Raw genomic sequence first — 19450 nt, 5'->3', positions numbered from 1 at the left:
AAAAAAGAGATAAAACTGTGTTTTATGACAATCATCTATTAGAAAAATCTAAGAAATGTACCTAAAAAAACTCGTAGAATTAATATGACTTAAGGTTGTAAGAAACAGGTCAATATACAAAAATTCTATTTCCAACAAAAAATTAGAAATTTTTATAATACTTCATAATTTCTGAAAAATTTAATATTTTAAAATACAAATAGCATCAAAAAAAGACAAAATACTTAAAAATAAAAATAATTTTAGGCCAGGCGTGGTGGCTCATGCTTGTAATCCCAGCAGTTTGGGAGGCCGAAGCAGGCAGATCATTTGAGATCAGGAGTTGACCAGCCTGGCCAACAGGGTGAAACCCCATCTCTACTAAAAATATAAAAATTAGTTGGGCTTAGGGTACATGCCTGTAATCCCAGCTGCTTGGGAGGCTGAGGCAGGAGAATTGTTTGAACCCAGGAGATGGAGTGAGCCAAGACTGGGCCACTGCACTCCAGCTAGGCGACAGAGTGAGACTCTGTCTCAACAAAAAGGAAAAAAAATAAGTAATTTTAAAAACAGAAGACATGCGAGACCAAAGGCTAAAAGCAACAAACGACTGCTCAGACAAAACAAAAAAGACCTAAATAAATGGAGAGATACACTATACTAATGACTAAGACTCACTGGTTGTTAAGATGTCAGTTCTCCTCAAACTGATCAACAGATTCAAGACAATTACAATCATGATCCCATCAGCCTTTTTTGGAGAAGACAGAAAAGAGATGATTAAAATTTATACGGAAATGTGAAGGACGTAGAGTATGCAGAACTTCGAAAAAGAAGAAAAAGGTTTTAGGACTTGCAATTCTGACTTCAAGACAATATAAAGTTACCAAATAATCCGAATACTCTAACAGGGCTAGACAAACAGATTTTTGGAGCAGAATAAAGATTTCTGAAAGAGATCCCACTTATGCAGCCACGCGATGTTCCCAAAGCAACCCGGTAAGAAAAGGAGACTCTTTTCAACAAATGGTGAAAAACAACTGGATAGCCACATGCAAAAAACTCAGACCTACAAAAATAACTTCAGACGCATCACAGACCTAAATATAAATTAGCAAAAGCAAACCCTTTTAGAGGAAATAAAGGAAATTACCTTCAAGACTTTGAGGTTAGGCAAAAGTGTCTTAGCTCACAGTAAGCAATAACTACAAAAGAAAACACTGATAAATTAAACCTAGCAGATATAAATATTTCTGCTCATCAAAAGGTACAGTTAAAATAAATAGGTAGGCCGGGCGCGGTGGCTCACGCCTGTAATCCCAGCACTTTGGGAGGCCGAGGCGGACGGATCACAAGGTCAGGAGATCGAGACCACGGTGAAACCCCGTCTCTACTAGAAATACAAAAAGTTAGCCGGGCGTAGTGGCGGGCGCCTGTAGTCCCAGCTACTCGGGAGGCTGAGGCAGCAGAATGGCGTGAACCCGGGAAGCGGAGCTTGCAGTGAGCCGAGATCGCGCCACTGCACTCCAGCCTGGGTGACAGAGCGAGACTCCGTCTCAAAAATAAATAAATAAATAAATAAATAGGTAAACCACATAGACTTGGGGAAAGTATTTACAAAACATTTATCTAACAAAGGGTGAGTATTTAGGACATATAAACACCTTCTGCAACTCAAATAGATGAAAAACGAAAACAAAGAACAGTAAAGGCGAAATTAACAAACTCATCACAAAAGAGAACACACAAATGGCCAACACACAAGCTAAAACGTGCTCAATATCACCAGTTATCATGAAAATGTAAATTCAAACCACAGTGATACCACTTCTGGTCAAGATAGAGTGAATAAAGGGGACCAGATTTAGCCTCCTTGTGTGAAATAATAAAAACCTAATAAAATGAATGAAACAACAGCACTGAAGATATTGGACAAGTAACAAAAGACAGTGATCCCTGGAAGACAAAAAACAAACGGGCCACACGTGTGCCCAGCTTACTGCCTTGAGAGAGTTTCCAGGTCGTGGAACAGGGAGGAGGAACCCAGGCAGAGCCTGTCGTCTCCCCAAGTTGAGGAAATGGAGCTGGAAGTCCAAGGAGGCCAAGGTGCCTAGAGCTCACAAGGGAGACCAGCACTGAGTAGAGAGCTGGAGAGAGAGAGAGAAATGAAGAGATCTACAAAGGCTCACCCTAGAACTTTTGGTTGAATGACAAATCAGCACTTGCAATGTAAAGGGGCTGTCCAAGGGCAAGGTGAGAAATCACCAAAACAATTAGACGTAATAGCATCCAGAACTGACTTAAGGATGTGTATAGTACCCACACCCAAAAGTCCAAAAGGAAATGATGTGATATAATTTATATCACATTGGAGATGTGACATTGGAATACTAAGAGAGAAAAGGCTTCAGAAGGAGGAAAAATTTAACCCTAAACACAGCCCTGGTCCAATCAAGGAAAACATAAAAGACCCAACAGAAAGAAACTGTTTTCAAGCAACTTAATAATGCCACAGAACAAAGTCCACAAATATTTTTAAAAGGCAAACAAAACTAGAGAAACTAGAAAACAAGGTAAAATTCACACTGGCTCAAAAGTCAATCCAAATTTATAAGACTTACATAGAAGCAGGAAATTATACCCCATAATGAAACAAAAAACAAACCAATTTTGAAATGAAACAGAAAATAGAATTGGTAGACAAGTCCTTTAAAACAATTATGATGATATTTCATATGATCAGAAGGCTAGAAGAAACAACATATTAAGTAAAAGTATGATTTTTAAAATTTGAACTTCTAAAGATGAAAATTACAAAGTCTAAGATGAAAAATACACTTTCAAATTTGCAACACATGAAATCAAAATTACTAACCTAAATGAAACACAGAAAAAAAAACACTAAAAAATGTAATACGTGATAATTGAAATAACTTCAAGAGGCCAAACATATTTGTAACTAGAGCCACAAAACAGGAGACAATACAGAAAAAAAATTTTTAGAAATCATGGCCAACAACTTTTCACATATTTGAGGGAAATTATAAGCATATATAACAAGGCACTCTTTTAATGAACTATCATTCACTAGAAACATGAAGAAAAGTGGCTGAGCGCAGTGGCTCATGCCTGTAACCCCAGCACTTTCGGCAGCCAAAGTGGGAAAATCGCTTCAGCCCAGGAGTTCGCGACCAGTGTGGGCAACATTGCAGAACCCATCTCTAAAAACATACATACCCCCCAACACACACACACACCACACACATGAAAAATGGCCTGGCATGGTGGCTCACGCCTGTAATCCCAGCACTTTGGGAGGCCGAGGTGGGCAGGTCACCTGAGGTCGGGAGTTCGAGACCAGCCTGACCAACATGGAAAAACACCATCTCTACCAACAATACAAAATTAGCTGGGCATGGTGACTCATGCCTGTAATCACAGCTACTCGGGAGACTGAGGCAGGAGAATTGCTTGAACCTGGGAGGCAGAGATTGGGGTGAGCCGAGATCGTGCCATTGACTCCAGCCTGGGCAACAAGAGCAAAACTCCGTCTCAAAAAAAAAAAAAAAACAAACCAAAAAAAACACACAAAAATTAGCCATGGGTAGTGGCACACACCTGTGGTCCTTCCAGCTACTCAGGAAGGCTAAGGCAGAAGGAGGTCAAGGCCATAGTGAGCCATGACTATGCCACTGCACTCCAGCCCAGGTGACAGAGTAAAAGCCCATCTCCAAAAAACAGAGTAAACCATGACCAAAATGACTACAATCAGAAATTAAAATTCCAATGCAGCCAAAAAAAAAGATCTTATTACACACTACAAAATCAAAAGAAAGTTGAAATCGTTATAATACTATCATGTAAAGTGGACAAAAATAAAAATGTTATCAGGAAAAAAGAGCATCATTTTATATACATTAAGGGTTTAATTCATCAAGAACACACAAAAATCCTAAACATTTATTTACCTATTAATAACAAGGCTTCAAAATAAATAAAGCAAAAATGAGAGAACTGTAAGAAGAAATGAAAGAATCCACAATTATATTTTAAAATTTCAGCAAACCTCTCTATGTAATAGAACCAGACCAGGCACGGTGAATGACACTTGTTATCCCTGAACTTTGGGAGGCCGAGACAGGATTGCTTGATCACAGGAGTTCAAAACCAACCTGAGCAACACAGGGAGACCCTGTCTCTACAAAAAGAGTTTTAAAAATTAACTGGGTGGGCCAGGCGTGGTGGCTCACACCTGTAATCCCAGCATTTTGGGAGCCAGAGGCAGGCAGATCACCTGAGGTCAGCAATTCAAGTCCAGCCCAGCCAACATGGTGAAACCCTGTCTCTACTAAAAATTCAAAAATTAGCCGCGCATGGTGGCACACAACAGTAATCCTAGCTACTCGGGAAGCTTAGATAGGAGAATCGCTTCAACCCGGGAGATGGAGGTTGCAGTGAGCTGAGATCATGCCACTGCACTCCAGCCTGGGCGACAGAGAGAGATTCCATCTCCAATAATAAAATAAAATATAAAATAAAATAAAATAAAATAATAAAATAAAATAAAATAAATAAAATATAAAATAAAATATAAAATAAAATAAAATAAAATAAATAAAATAGCTGGGTGTGGTAGCATATGCCTGTAGACCCAGCTACTGGGGAGGCTGAGGTGGGAGGATCACTTGAGCCCAGGAGGTGGAGGCTCAATGAGCTATGATTGGGCATGCCACTGCACTCCAGCCTAGGTGACAGAGCGACATCATGTTCAAAAGAAAGGAATGATAATAATAACAGGACCAGCAGACAGAAAATCAGTAAGGATACAGAAGCTTGAATAACACCAAACTGACCTAACTAACTTTAGAACACTCTACACAACCTACCAGAATACACATTCTGTTCAAATGCATTTGGAACATTCACCAAGATATACCATATTCGGGCCAAAAAAACAACTCTTGGTACATTTAAAAGGTTTGAAGTCTTATCATGAATTTTTTCTTACCACTGTGTTATTAATTTAGAAATCAGTGACAGAAAAAAATATCAATAGGCAATCCCCATATTTGAAATCAAAACATACTTTTAAAATAACCAATGGGGGCCAGGAGCTGTGGCTCACGCCTCTAATTCCAGCACTTTGGGAGGTCGAGGCAGGTGGATCACAAGGTCAGGAGTTCAAGACCAGTCTGGCCAAGATGGTGAAACCCCGTCTCTACTAAAAATACAAAAATTACCCGGGCATGGTAGCAGGCGCCTGTAACCGCAGCTACTCAGGAGGCTGAGGCAGAGAATTGCTTGAACCCGGGAGGCGGAAGTTGCAGGGAGCCAAGATCACGCTGCTGCACTCCAGCCTGGGCGACAGAGCGAGAATCTGTCTCAAAATATAACATAACATAACATAACATAACATAACATAACCCATAACACCAAGGGGTAAAAAAAGGACAAATATATCAAGTATTTTAAGACAGTTAAAGCAGTAATTGAAAGAGAAATTTATACAATTACATGACTATATTAGAAAAGAAAGAAATCAGTGACTTCACCTTGTTCCTTAAGAAACTAGAAGAGCAAAAGAAAGAAAGATCGAGCAGAAGTCAATGAAATAGAAAAATAGGGCACACTCAGTGAAATGAAAGGTTAGACTTACACTTCCGGGACGATGGAATGGACATACTTTTTCCCTATTCCTCCCACGAAGTACAAATTTAAAATGTGAACATTGTAAATAAAACGAATATTCTCTGAAAGGTGGAGAGAAGGCAAATCAGCTCAGGATCACAGGACACAAGGCACAATATAGCAGTAAATTCCCTGGGTATTCTTCTTTTTGCCTAATGTATCCTACTCCTGGAATGGAGGAAGTGAGTACATCAGGACACCGATGAACACAGACCAAAAAAAAAGAATCCCCAACAGGGCCGGGCGCGATGGCTCACGCCTATAATCGCAGCACTTCGGGAGGCCGAGGCGGGTGGATCACCAGAAGTCAGGAGTTGGAGACTAGCCTGGCCAACATGGCAAAACCCCGCCTCTACGAAAAATAAAAATTAGCTGGGCGTGTTGGCCGGTGCCTATAGTCCCAGCTACTCCGGAAGCTGAGGCACGAAAATCGCTTGAACTTGGGAGGCGGAGGTTGCAGTGAGCAGAGATGGCGCCACTGCACTCCAGACTGGGTGATAAAGACGGTCTCCAAAAAAAAAAACAAAAAAACAAAAAAACTAAAACAGTTGTTTAAGTAAGATGCATAGTCTCATGACAACACAAAAATGCCCAGGTTTCAATCAAAAGTTATTTGTGATACCAAAAACATATGAAGAATCCAGAAGATTTCAAATTGAATGGAAAAAGGCAATAAACAAATGCAAACATCAAGATATCTTAATTCTAATACCTCACAGATACATCAGAATTAACTGAAAAAATTTTGTGTTTGTTTGTTGTTGCTTTTTGTTTGTTTGTTTCTTGAGACGGAGTCTCGCTCTGTTGCCCAAGCTGGAGTGCACTGGCATGATCTCAGCTCACCGCAAGCTCTACCTCCCAAGTTCAAGTGATTCTCCTGCCTCAGCCTCCTGAGCAGCTGGGATTACGGGTGCCGCCATCGCTCCTGGCTAATTTTTGTATTGTTAGTAGAGACGGGTTTTCGCCACGTTGGCCAGGCTGGTTTTGAACCCCGGACCCCAGGTGACTAACCCACCTTGGCCTCCCAAAAACAATTTTTAGGCCGGGCATGGTGGCTCACGCCTGTAATCTCATCACTTTGGGAGACCGAGGTGGGTGGATCACCTCAGGTCTGGAGTTGGAGAACAACAGCCTGACCAACATGGACAAACTCCGTCTCTACTAAAAATACAAACTTAGCCGGGCATGGTGGCACATGCCTGTAATCCCAGCTACTTAGGAGGCTGAGGCAGGAGAATCACTTGAACCCGGGAGGCGGAGGTTGCAGTGAGCTGAGATCACGCCATTGCACTTCAGCCTGGGCAACAAGAACGAAAGTTTGTCTCAAAAAGGAAGAAAAAAAAAAATTCAACGGAACAAATATCCAAACCATATCAATGAACTAAAATAAGCAGATATAAAATACAATAAAGAAAAATGGTTTTGGCATAGTGAATTGGGGTAGAAAAAAAATACGACAAGAAAAATGGGATTCCAAAAATGTTCAAGTAACTCAAAAGAAAGCAGGAAAAAGAACAATCAAAAAACTAAAACTAAAACGAGGCGTGGTGGCTCAGACCTGTTATTCTAGCACTTTGGGAGGCCAAGGCGGGTGAATCACCTAAGGCCGGGAGTTCAAGACCAGCCTGGCCAACATGGTGAAACCCCAACTCCACTAAAAATATAAAAATTAGCTGGGCGTGGTAGCACATGCCTGTAACCCCAGCTACTTGGGAGACTGAGGCACAAGAACTGCTTGAACCCGGGAGGCAGAGGTTGCAGTAGGCCAAGATTTAGCCACTGGACTCCAGCCTGGGCAAGAATAAAACTTTGTCTCAAAAAAAAAAAAAAAAAAAAGGATTCTGACAACATCTGTAACTATGTAAATGACCCAAATACCTAAAAACAGCAAATAAAAGACAAAAACTGGCCAGGTGCAATGGCTCACAACCATAATCCAAGCACTTTGGGAGGCTGAGGAGAGCAGATCACTTGAGGTTCGGTGTTCGAGACCATCCTGACCAACATGGTGAAACCCTGTCTCTACTAAAAATGCAAAAAAAAAAAATTTAGGCAGGCATGGTGGTGGGCGCCTGTAATAGCTACTCTGGAGGCTGAGGCAGGAGAATTGTTTGAACCCACTAGGCAGAGGTTGCAGTGAGCCGAGATCATACCACTGCACTCCACCCTGGGTGACAGAGTGATAATCCATCTCAAAAAAAAAAAAAAAGAAAAAGACAAAGATTGACAAACTAGATTTAAAAAACGTAACCTACAGCCAAGCATGGTGGCTCACGCCTGTAATGCCAGCACTTTGGGAGGCCATGACAGAAGGGTCTCTTGAGCCCATGAGTTTGAGACCAGGCTGGGCAACATAACAAGACCTCGTCCCTACAAATAATAAAAAAATTAGCCGGGCGTGATGGCGCACATGTGTGGTCCCAGTTACTTGGGAGGCTGAGGTGGGGGAATTGTTTGAGCCCAGGAGGTCCAGGCTGCAGTAAACCATGATTGTGCCACTGCAGTCCAGCCTGGGTGACAGAGCAAGACCATGTCTCAAAAAAAAAAAAGGCCAGGCACAGTGACTCACACCTGTAATCCCAGCACTTTGGGAGGCCAAGGAAGGCAGATCAAGAGGTCAAGTGTTCGAGACCAGCTTGGTCAACATAGTGAAACCCGGTTTCTACTAAAAATATAAAAAATTAACCAGGCATGGTGGCGGGCACCTGTAATCCCAGCTACTCGGGAGGCTGAGGCAGGAGAATTGGTTCAACCCGGGAGGTGGTGGTTGCAGTGAACCAAGATGACGCCATTGCACTCCAGCCCAGGCGACAGTGCAAGATTCCATCTCAAGAAAAAAAGAAAGAAAGAAAGAAAGAAAACATAACCTAACACTGTTTTGTGTACAAGGCATTTACTTCGAATATAACAATCTAAGCACGTTGAAAGCAAAAAAAAAATTCAAAAGGTATATGATGCAACCATTCACTAAGGAAAAGTGGATGACTATATTAATATCAGAAACAGTATACTTCAGAGCAAAGAAAAAGTACTAGAGACTAAGAAGGAAATTATTTATTGAGAGAGGGGTCAATCCACCAAGAGGACATAACATTCCTAAATGTGTATGCAGCAAAACACCAGACTACGAAATCTGTGAAAGAAAACCTGATGGAACAGAATGAAGAAATACACAAATCCACTATAGAGACTTCAGTATTTCTCTGTAACAACTGTTAAAACTACACGTATGATCACAGCAAGAATATTTACTTCAACCCCATGAACTAACTGGATCCATGGACATTTACAGGACATTCCACCCAGCAAGAGTGGAATACTTTTTTTTTTTTTTTGACAGAGTCTCACTCTGTCGCTCAGGCTGGAGTACAGTGGTGCAATCTCAGCTCGCTGCAACCTCAGCTTCCTGGGTTCAAGCAATTCTCCTGCCTCAGCCTCCCAAGTAGCTGGGACTACAGGCATGTGCCACCATGCCTGGCTAATTTTTGTATTGTTTTTGAGTAGAGATAGGGAGACTCCGTCTCAAAAAAAGAAAACAGCCAAAAGTGATGAACAGGGGATATATAAAGGTACTACTGCTTGTCTCAGCAGCACATATACCAAAATTGAATCAATACAGAGAAGATTAGCATGCTCCCTGCACAGTGATGACATGCAAATTCTTAAAGTGTTCCATATTTTAAAAAAAAGATACCAAATAAGCACCTGAAAAGATGGTCAACATCATTAGCCACTAAGTAAATACGTATTAAAAACACAGTGAGGTGTGTGTAGTGGCCTGTAATCCCAGCACTTTAGGAGACCAGTCTGGAGCATGACTTGAGCTCAGAAGTTCAAAACCAGCCTGAGCAACATAGCAAGACCTTATCTCTTCAAAAACATATTTCTAAAAACATTGGCTGGGTGTAGTGGCACACACCCATAGTCCCAGCTACTCAGAGGGTTAAGGTGGCAATGAGACATGATCATGACACTGCCCTTCAAAGCCTAGGTAACAGAGCAAGACCCTGTCTCAATAATAATAATAATAATAATAATAATAATAATAATAATAATACACACAATGAGATATCACTACCCACCTATCAACATTACTAAATGAAGACTTACGTTCACATGAAAACCTGTGTGATGTTTGTAACAGTTTTATTCATAATAACCTACAAGTGGAAATAACTGAGATTATCTTTCAGCAAATAAGTAAACAAAGTGCAGTATAACTGTAACAAACACTAAGCAACAACCCGGAGGAATCTCCAAGGAATTAAACTTAGTGTAAAAAACTCAATCCCAGAAAATTACATGTTGTTTTGTTTTGTTTTGTTTTTAGACCAGAATCTCATTCTGTCACCCAGGGTGGAGTGCAGTGGTGCAATCTCGGCTCACTGCAACCTCCACCTCCTGGGTTCAAGCAATTCTCATGTCTCAACCTCCCAAGCAGCTGGGATGACAGGTTAATCCCTGTAATTTTTGTATTTTCAGTAGAGACTGGGTTTCACCATGTTGGCCAGGCTGGTTTCCAACTCCTGACCTCAAGTAACCCACCCACCTCAGCCTCCCAAGGTGCTGGGATTACAGGCGTGAGCCAGGCACCTGGCCTGCAGAAAATTACAAGTTCTATCATCCCATTTATATAACATCCTTGAGATAACAAAATTACCAAAATGAGGAATACATTAGCAGTTACGACTAAGTCTGGCGGCAGGAGGAAAGCAGGTGTGGCTATAAAAGCACAACAGGAAGGGAGAGGATTCTGGGAAGATGGTGCAATAGGAAGCACCAGGAACCTGAGGTCGGGAGTTCAAGACCAGCCTGGCCAACATGGAGAAACCCCGTCTCTACTAAAAATACAAAATTAGTCGGGCGTGGTGGTGCATGCCTGTAATCCCAGCTACACAAGAAGCTGAGGCAGGAGAATTGCTCCAATCCAGGAGGCGGAGGTTGCCGTGAGCCAAGATCGCGCCATTGCACTCCAGCCTGGGCAACAAGAGTGAAACTCCATCTCAGAAAAACAACAACAACAACAAAAGAAACAAGTATATATAAGTCAGCAATGAAGAAAATGCAGGACTTGTACACAGAAAAATCATAAAACTTTACTGAAGTAAACTGAAGACAACATAAATAAATGGAAAGACATTTCATGTTCTTGGATTGCAACACCTTAATGTTGCTAAGATGTTACTACTCCAAAGCAATCTACACATTCAATAAAATCCCTGTCAAAATCCCAAGAATGTTTTTGCAGAAATTAAAAAAAAAAATACATTCTAAAACTCATGTAGAATCTCAAGGGACCTCAAATAGTCAAAACAATCTTGAAAAAGAATAAATGTGAAGACATCACACTTCGTGATTTCAAAACTTACCACAAAGCTACAGTAATCAAAACAGTGTTGCCAGGTTTGGTGGCTCATGCCTGTAATCCCAGCACTTTGGGAGGCCGAGGCGGACGGATCACCTGAGGTCGGGAGTTTGAGACCAGCCTAACCAACATGAAGAAACCCCGTCTCTACTAAAAAGACAAAAATTAGCCGGGCGTGGTGGCACATGCCTGTAATCCCAGCTACTCGGGAGGCTGAGGCAGGAGAATCGCTTGAACCCAGGAGGCAGAGGTTGCAGCGAGCCGAGATCAGGCCACTACACTCCAGCCTGGGCAACAAGAGTGAAACTCCACCTCAAAAAAACAAAAACAAAAACAAAACACAGTGTTGTACTGGCATAAAAACAGAGCACTGAAAGAGAATAGAGAGTTCAAAAACAAACTCTCGCTTATATGGTGAAGTGATTTTCAACAAAAGTGCCAGGATCATTCAGTGGGAAAGAGACTCTTTTCAACAAATAATGTTGGGAAAACTGCATTATCTACATGCAAAAGAATGTAGGTGGACACTTCTCTTACACTGCACACAAAAATTGACTCAAAGTGGATCAAAGACCTAAACATAAGAGCTACATCTGGGCCGGGCATGGTGACTCACACCTGTAATCCCAGCATGTTGGGAGGTCGAGGCAGGTGGATCATGAGGTCAGGAGATCGAGACCATTCTGGCAAACACGGTAAAACCCCGTCTGTACTAAAACTACTAAAAAACTAGCTGGGCGTGGTGGCAGGCGCCTGCAGTCCCAGCTATTCGGGAGGCTGAGGCAGGAGAATGGCGTGAACTGGGGAGGCAGAGCTTGCAATGAGCTGAGATCGTGCCACTGCACTCCAGCCTGGGCAACACAGTGAGACTCTGACTCAAAAATAAATAAATAAATAAATATAAAAATAAAAATGTCAACAAATTTGCTCAACTATAACAGAAAAAGAAAGCTTACGAGAGAATGTAGAGCTCATAGTTTCTACTTAGTGTTTGTTAGATAAAAGGTTTAAATGGACTGAAAATCCTGAAAAACTGCTTGAATCATAAAGAATCTATGAAATATTATGGAAGCGTTTTCTAGCTTGTTTCTGAAACCTCTGGAAAAAACCTCCTCATGTATCAATACAAGCTAACCTGCTTTACAGAAACCAGAAGAAAACCATGGCTGGGCACGGTGGCTCACGTCTATAATGCCAGCACTTTGGGAGGTCGAGGTGGGCGGATCACGAGGTCAGGAGTTCGAGGCCAGCCTGGCCAACATGGTGAAACCCCCGCTCTACTAAAAATACAAAAATTAGCCAGGCATGCTGGCAGGCGCCTGTAATCCCAGCTCCTTGAGAGGCTAAGGCAGGAAAATAGCTTGAACCTCGGAGGCAGAGATTGCAGTGACCCGAGATCGTGCCACTGCACTCCAGCCTGGGACCCAGCGAGACTCTGTATCAAAGAAAAAAGAAAAAAAAGAAAAAAGAAAACTATGCATTTTATTACATGTACGCATTTGTCTTTCATATACTTGTAACTCAGAAAACCATGATTTCACAAATATAATAATAGAAATACAATAATATTAGCAATCATAACATTTGTGAAAGTGTAAAGAATAAACTGGCCAGATGCTGTCTCTTACACCCTAGAACCCAGGTTCTGGTCAAGGCTTCTCTTGGTTGTATGAACTCACCTTCATGGACCTGTCATAAGGCTCAAAAGAGATACTGTAAACAAAAGCATCTTGTAAACTGCATAAGCCTGTAGATACGTGGTTCGTCTAAATCCAGGCACTTTAACGACTGACAGCTGTCCCCCCAGAACCTCCTTTCTCGATTCTTAACATAAACAACTTATATTTCCAAGTCCAGTTCAAAAGTTATATTCTTGGAAGCCTCCGCGTCCCTCCTGTCCATCCAGGCAGAACTAATCCATCTACGCTCTAGTATTATGCTTTCATAACTCTTGGCTCTTCCCCAGTTCATTCAAGAGTGTAACGAGCAGTTAAAATATGTCAGACATCATGCTATGCACTGGAGAAATAATCTTAAATGTGTGAAGCTTACAAAGCTTTTTCACACACATTATCTCATTTCATACTTTAAAAATATCCCATAGGATCATGATTATGTGTTTACAATTTCTCTAACCAGAATAAATTCCCAGGGGGTAGAGACTAAGTGTGATTCACCTTTGATTCCCCAGAGTCTAACGCAGTGTCTGGCACCCAGAAGGCACCCATTAAGCACTTGATAAATGAATGAATAAAGGAGTAACAGACACTTGTTCGATTACTAAAATGTCAATCAGGGTTAACACTGAAATAATCTTTCCACAAAGTTTCCACAGGGGAGAGGGGAAAAATACATTATATTATATACAAACACATCTGGGGAGCGAAAATTCCTCCCTGTAGCAGAGCATCTCCAACTCAAGTTTAACTGTTTAACAAAGCCACGTAGCAACTGAAGATGGATTTGATTTTACTACTGGACTAACAATCTCTTAGTGAAGAACAATGAGTTCTGCATAAAAGCTCCTATGTAGATCATTCTGCTTGGTAAAACTGGGCATTATTACACAAATATTAAAATAAACACTTAAAGAGCTTCTGCACAGCAAAAAAAAAAAAAAATCATCAGAGTGAACAGGCAACCTACAGAATGGGAGAAAATGTTTGCAATCTATCCATCTGAGAAAGGTCTAATATCCAGAATCTACAAGGAATTTAAACAGATTTATAAGAAAAAAAAAACTCATCAAAAAGAGGGTGAAGGATATGAACAGACATTTCTCAAAAGAAGATATTTATGCGGCCAACAAACATATGAAAAAAAGCTCATGATCACTGCTCATTAGAGAAATGCAAATCAAAACCACAATGAGATACCATCTCACGCCAGTTAGAATGGAGATCATTAAAAAGTCAGGAAACAACAGATGCTGGAAAGGATGTGGAGATACAGGCACGCTTTTACACCACTGGTGGGAGTGTAAATTAGTTCCATCATTACGGAAGACTGTGGCGATTCCTCACAGTGACCAATTGAAATTATATTTTACATGTAATAAAACCATTTTCTATTTACAAAAATCAAATAAATTCTCGTAAAGCAAACACGCCTCCATTTATTTCCCACTTTTTGCACAAAATTGGATTTCACTGTAACTGAGGTGTGCTAAATGCATGGTTAATCTAGTGTCAGCATCATCTTCCTATAAATTACAGATGCCTTCTGTGAGCAGGTCTCCTGCAGGCTCATGTATGTTGTATTTTGAAATCTACTTTAGAGGATATTTTAAGACTTTTAGAACCAGAAATACCATTTGACCCAGCAATCCCATTACTGGCTATATACGCAAAGGATTGTAAATCATTCTACTATAAAGACACATGCACACGTATGTTTATTGCAGCACTATTTACAATAGCAAAGACTTGGAACCAACCCAAATGCCCATCAAGGATAGACTGCATAAAGAAAATGTGGCACATATACACCATGGAATACTATGCAGCCATAAAAAAGAATGAGTTCATGTCATTTTCAGGGACGTGGATGAAGCTGGAAACCATCATCTCAGCAAACCAACACAGGAACAGAAAACCAAACACCACATGTTCTCACTCATAAGTGGCAGTTGAACAATGAGAACACATGGGCACAGGGAGGGGAACATCACACACCAGGGCCTGTCAGGGGATGGCGGGCAAGGGGAGGGATAGCATTAGGACATATACTTAATGCATGTGGGGCTTAAAACCTAGACGACAGGTCGATAGGTGCAGCAAACCACCATGGCACATGTATACCCATGTAATAAACCTGCACGTTCTGCACATGTATCCCAGAACTTAAAGTATAATTTTAAAAAATTTTAAAAATAAAAAATAAAATAAACAAAGTCTTGTTTCAGGGTAATATTAATTTGCGTTACCACCTATTTCAACACGGCAGACAATTGTACCATCTGAGACAAATGGAGCTTTGACATGAAATCTTAAAATACCCCATGAATGGTGGCCGGGCGCGGTGGCTCACACCTGTATCCCAGCACTTTGGGAGGCCGAGGCGGGCAGATCACGGGGTCAGTAGATCGAGACCATCCTGGCTAACACGGTGAAAACTCGTCTCTAATGAAAATACAAAAAATTATCGGGGCGTGGTGGCAGGTGCCCGTAGTCCCATCTACTCCTGAGGCTGAGGCAGGAGAATGGCGTGAACCGGGAGGTGGAGCTTGCAGTGAGCCAGATTGGGCCACTGCACTCCACCCTGCTCAACAGAGCCAGACTCCATCTCAAAAAAAAAAAAAAAAAAAAACCGCATGAATGGATTGATGACAAAAAGCGAAAAAATCCAATGCTACCAGCTCTCATAAGCTCAAAATTCAATTCTCTACTCTACAAAAATCCCTGGTATAAGTGAGAGATATACTTCAAGATCTTTGCATATTCCAAAGTTTATGGCTATTACTGACACAGAGCTTCTTCCATAAACTTCAAACGTTTGCACTGAAGAGCACTGTGTCTGGGGACTACTTTACTATCACTAGCTTCATAATGGTGTTTTCTCCTTGGTGTAATATTTCACAAGGAGACAAAGAATACGTACGTGTGTATGTGAATCATTCATGCTAGTTACCACGTAAATAACAACAAGCAGCAAATACGAAGTTACAAGTGAAGTTGAAGTGTAAATGCTGCTGTCCAGATGGGTGAGGCTTACTCATCCGCCACGCGACGTCCTCAACCTCGCCTCCACCGCACACAGCGTTCAAGTTTCCATCTCAACAGAACATACGCATCATGAACCTTTACGGTTCATAAACAGTTGAGAAAGCTAACATCAAATTCTTGCATGCCAAGAGTCTACAAATTATTCCATTCACAGATGTTATAATCGGATTTTTTTTTTTTTTTTTTTGATACGGAGTCTTGCTCTCACCCAGACTATAGTGCAGTGGCGCGACCTCGGCTCACTGCAACCTCCGCCTCCGGGATTCAAGCAATTCTCCTGCCTCAGCCTCCCGAGTAGCTGGAATTACAGGCACGCGCCACCATACCCGGTACTTTCTTGTATTTTTAGTAGAGACGGTGTTTCACTATGTTGGCCAGGCTGGTTTTGAACTCCTGACCTCAAGTGATCCGCCCACCTCAGCCTCCCCAAGTGCTGGGATTACAGGCGTGAGCCACCTCGCCCGACTCTGATCATTGCTTAATTAGGATAAAACCATTCCTTAGAAAGGTCATTCAATTCTGATGATTGTATATCTCATATTTTTCAAATACTGTCATTGTTAATAAGCGTTTCACTCCACTAAGGCTACCCTGGCATCAAACGTATTTCAGATTTGGCCAGGCCCGGCAGCTCATGCCTGCAATCCCAGCATTCTGGGAGGTCGAGGCGGGTGGTTCACCTGAGGTCAGGAGTTGGACACCAGGCTGGCCAACATGGCAAAACCCCATCTCTACTAAAACTACAAAAAATTAGCTGGGCGTGGTGGCAGGTGCCTGTAATCCTAGCTACTCGGGAGGTTAAGGCAGGAGAATCCCTTGAACCTGGGAGGGAGAGGTTGCAGTGAGCCGAGACTGCACCCCACTGCACTCCAGCCTGGGCGACAGAGCAAGACTCCATCTCGAAAATAATAATAATAAAATACAGTGAGGTGTTTTTTTTGTTTGGTTGGTTTTTTGGGGGTTTTTTAATGTTTTTTTGACCGAGTCTCGCTCTGTCGCCCAGGCTGGAGTGTGGTGGCGCGGTCTCAGCTCACTGCAAGCTCCGCCTCCCGGGTTCACGCCATTCTCTTGCCTCAGCCTCCCTAGTAGCTGGGACTACAGGCGCCCGCCACCACGCCCGGCTAACTTTTTGTATTTTTAGTAGAGACGGAGTTTCACCGTGTTAACCAGGATGGTCTCAATCTCCTGACCTCGTGATCCGCCCACCTCGGCCTCCCAAAGTGCTGGGATTACAGACGTGAGCCACCATTCCCGGCCCAACACAGTGAGTTTTAATAGACAGTCAGGGTCAGGTGACATTCATCTATCTAGTCCTACATGCCATTTTGGCATTGAAGGGTTCCACAGGGCTGGAGTCACTTAGCTCTAGGTGCACAATTCTAGTGTATGAGTATACTTTTCTATTCTAAAGCCGCAATGGGCAAAATGGGTCAGTGTAATTGTAGAATTCATCTTCTACATATCAAGCACTGTAATAGGTAAACATTTTATATACATCCTCTCTAATCTTTGCAACATTCCACAAAGTAAGGGTTATTTTACCCATTGAAAAATCACTGGAAAGTCAGAGGATTTAAGGCCATTGCCCCCAACATCTACAGCCCACACCAGGATTTGAACCCAGATCTGTCTGGTTTCAAAACCCTGCCCTAATCATTTCACTGTATTACCAATCCAAGGAATAAATAAAGTTAAGGTATCTTAGTCAGATAAAAGTGGCAAATTAGACCAGGCGTGGTGGCTCACGCCTGTAATCCCAGCACTTTGGGAGGCCGAGGCAGGCAGATCACGAGGTCAGGAGATCGAGACCATCCTGGCTAACACGGTGAAACCCCACCTCTACTAAAAAAATACAAAAAATTAGTCGAGCGTGGTGACACACGCCTGTAGTCCCAGCTACTCGGGAGGCTGAGGCAGGAGAATCGCTCGAAGCTGAGAGGCAGAGGTTGCAGTGAGCCGAGATCGTGCCACTGCACTCCAGCCTGGGTGACACAGTGAGATTCCATCTCAAAAAAATTTTTAAAAATGTGGCAAATTAATGAGAGGAAAATTTAAAAAGTTAACCCCACAAACCAATAAATCTATTTATGATTATGTTTTTTGTAAGAGACAGAGTCTTGCTCTATTGTCCAGGCTAGTCTCAAAGTCCTGACCTCAAGCAATCCTCCCGACTCAGCCTCCTGAGTAGTGGGGATTATAGGCATTACAGGCATGAGCCAATGCCCCCAGCAAGAAGTCTGTATGTTCTTATCATACGTGCGACTAAACAAAATTATACTTAAGAAACTGACAAATCATGGTAATATTTTAAATATCATGACTACACTGAAACCCTGCCAGAGGTATTTTTAAAATGTCAAGGATTTTTTTGATTTTTTTTTTTTTTGAGACAGAATCTCCCTCTGTTGCCCAGGCTGGAGTGCAGCAGTGAGATCTTGGCTCACTGCAACCTCTACCTCCCGGGTTCAAGCGATTCTTCTGCCTCGGCCTCCCGAGTAGCTGGGATTGCAGGCACATGCCACCACACCCGGCTAACTTTTGTATTTTTAGTAGAGACGGGGTTTCACCATGTTGGTCAGGCTGGTCTCACACTCCTGACCTTGTGATCCGCCCACCTCGGCATCCCCAAGTGCTGAGAATACAGGCGTGAGCCACCGCGCCCGGCCAAAATGTCAAGGATTTTTACGCTGACGTGCTTAATGTGCCCAATCTGCAATTCTAGTGGCAATCAGTGACATACCCATAAATCAGAGAGTACTTCTATGAAAATAATCACAGCCTGCAAATATGGATAAAACTCCTCAGCTTTACCTCTTAGATGGTTCTAGACAGTTTCAGAATTCGTGCCTCTTTCTTCAACTCTCTCATTAATTTTATTACCCTTGGCAGTAAAATAATCTTACCAATTGCTCTCCCTATGAAATTGTGAATGAAGATTCCCATTTCTCTTTGCTAGGTTTTGTTAGCTGCCATCTCTGGGAAGGAGAAAGTGTTTTTATAGATAGGCATGGCAAGGACAAATAATGGAGCTGAAATGCAAGGGTGGATGGCAAATAAATTGCATCTTGTGAACTACCTCCAACTAACTTCTGCCTGGAGCACTGTGTTTAAAAGGATTCCTAGGCCACATCTGGAGGGATCCGGGAAAAAAAAAAACAAAAGAGATGTGATGAAGGTAAGCGGAGAACCAGTAAAGTGTAGTGCTACAGTAGCCTAGGGTTTCAAGGAAAGGAGATTATAATATCCAGTCAGGCAGAGCAGCAGTCAAACAACATGAAGAAAAATGTCCACGAGACTTGGCATGTAGGAGATCACTGATGTGCCTACTGACAAGTTCAGTAGTGTTGTGAGGGAAAAGTCAATGGGCTAAAGCGGAAATGAGTGCTGACACAGAGACAGCAGGTGTAAACCAGAGACAGAGCCAGTGTACCGGATGGCTGAAGTCAAATACTTACGTAGCAAATGGGGATAGAGACACGTGTCCGATGGATGTATTGGCTTTCTCAGGACAAATATTCCATCCCCTGAAAACCACAGGAAAGGGGTAAAGAAGGATACTCCTATAGGTCAATTTACAGAAGAGAGCAAAACCTTAAAATTGTCAACGAAGTAGGAGCTAAGAACCTCTGTATCAGGTGAAGAGACAGGAAGGTCAAGACGGGGAAGGAGAAGATTTGCTAAAGCTGTTGAAGAG

General features: G+C 42.1%; 1 non-coding gene across 1 annotated transcript; it reads left to right on the top strand.

Annotated features, from left to right (window-relative positions):
* The first annotated feature begins 9242 nt into the window (after positions 1-9242).
* Positions 9243-9349, top strand: LOC115934749 (U6 spliceosomal RNA). Its single transcript, XR_004070509.1, has one exon. It is a non-coding gene; the product is annotated as a U6 spliceosomal RNA (small nuclear RNA).
* Positions 9350-19450: the final 10101 nt, after the last annotated feature.

This window comes from Gorilla gorilla, chromosome 4 (assembly GCF_029281585.2).
Source record: "Gorilla gorilla gorilla isolate KB3781 chromosome 4, NHGRI_mGorGor1-v2.1_pri, whole genome shotgun sequence".
NCBI classification, from domain to species: domain Eukaryota; kingdom Metazoa; phylum Chordata; class Mammalia; order Primates; family Hominidae; genus Gorilla; species Gorilla gorilla.
The sequence above is the reverse complement of the archived record's forward strand: the minus strand, read 5'-3'. Positions and strand labels throughout refer to the sequence as shown.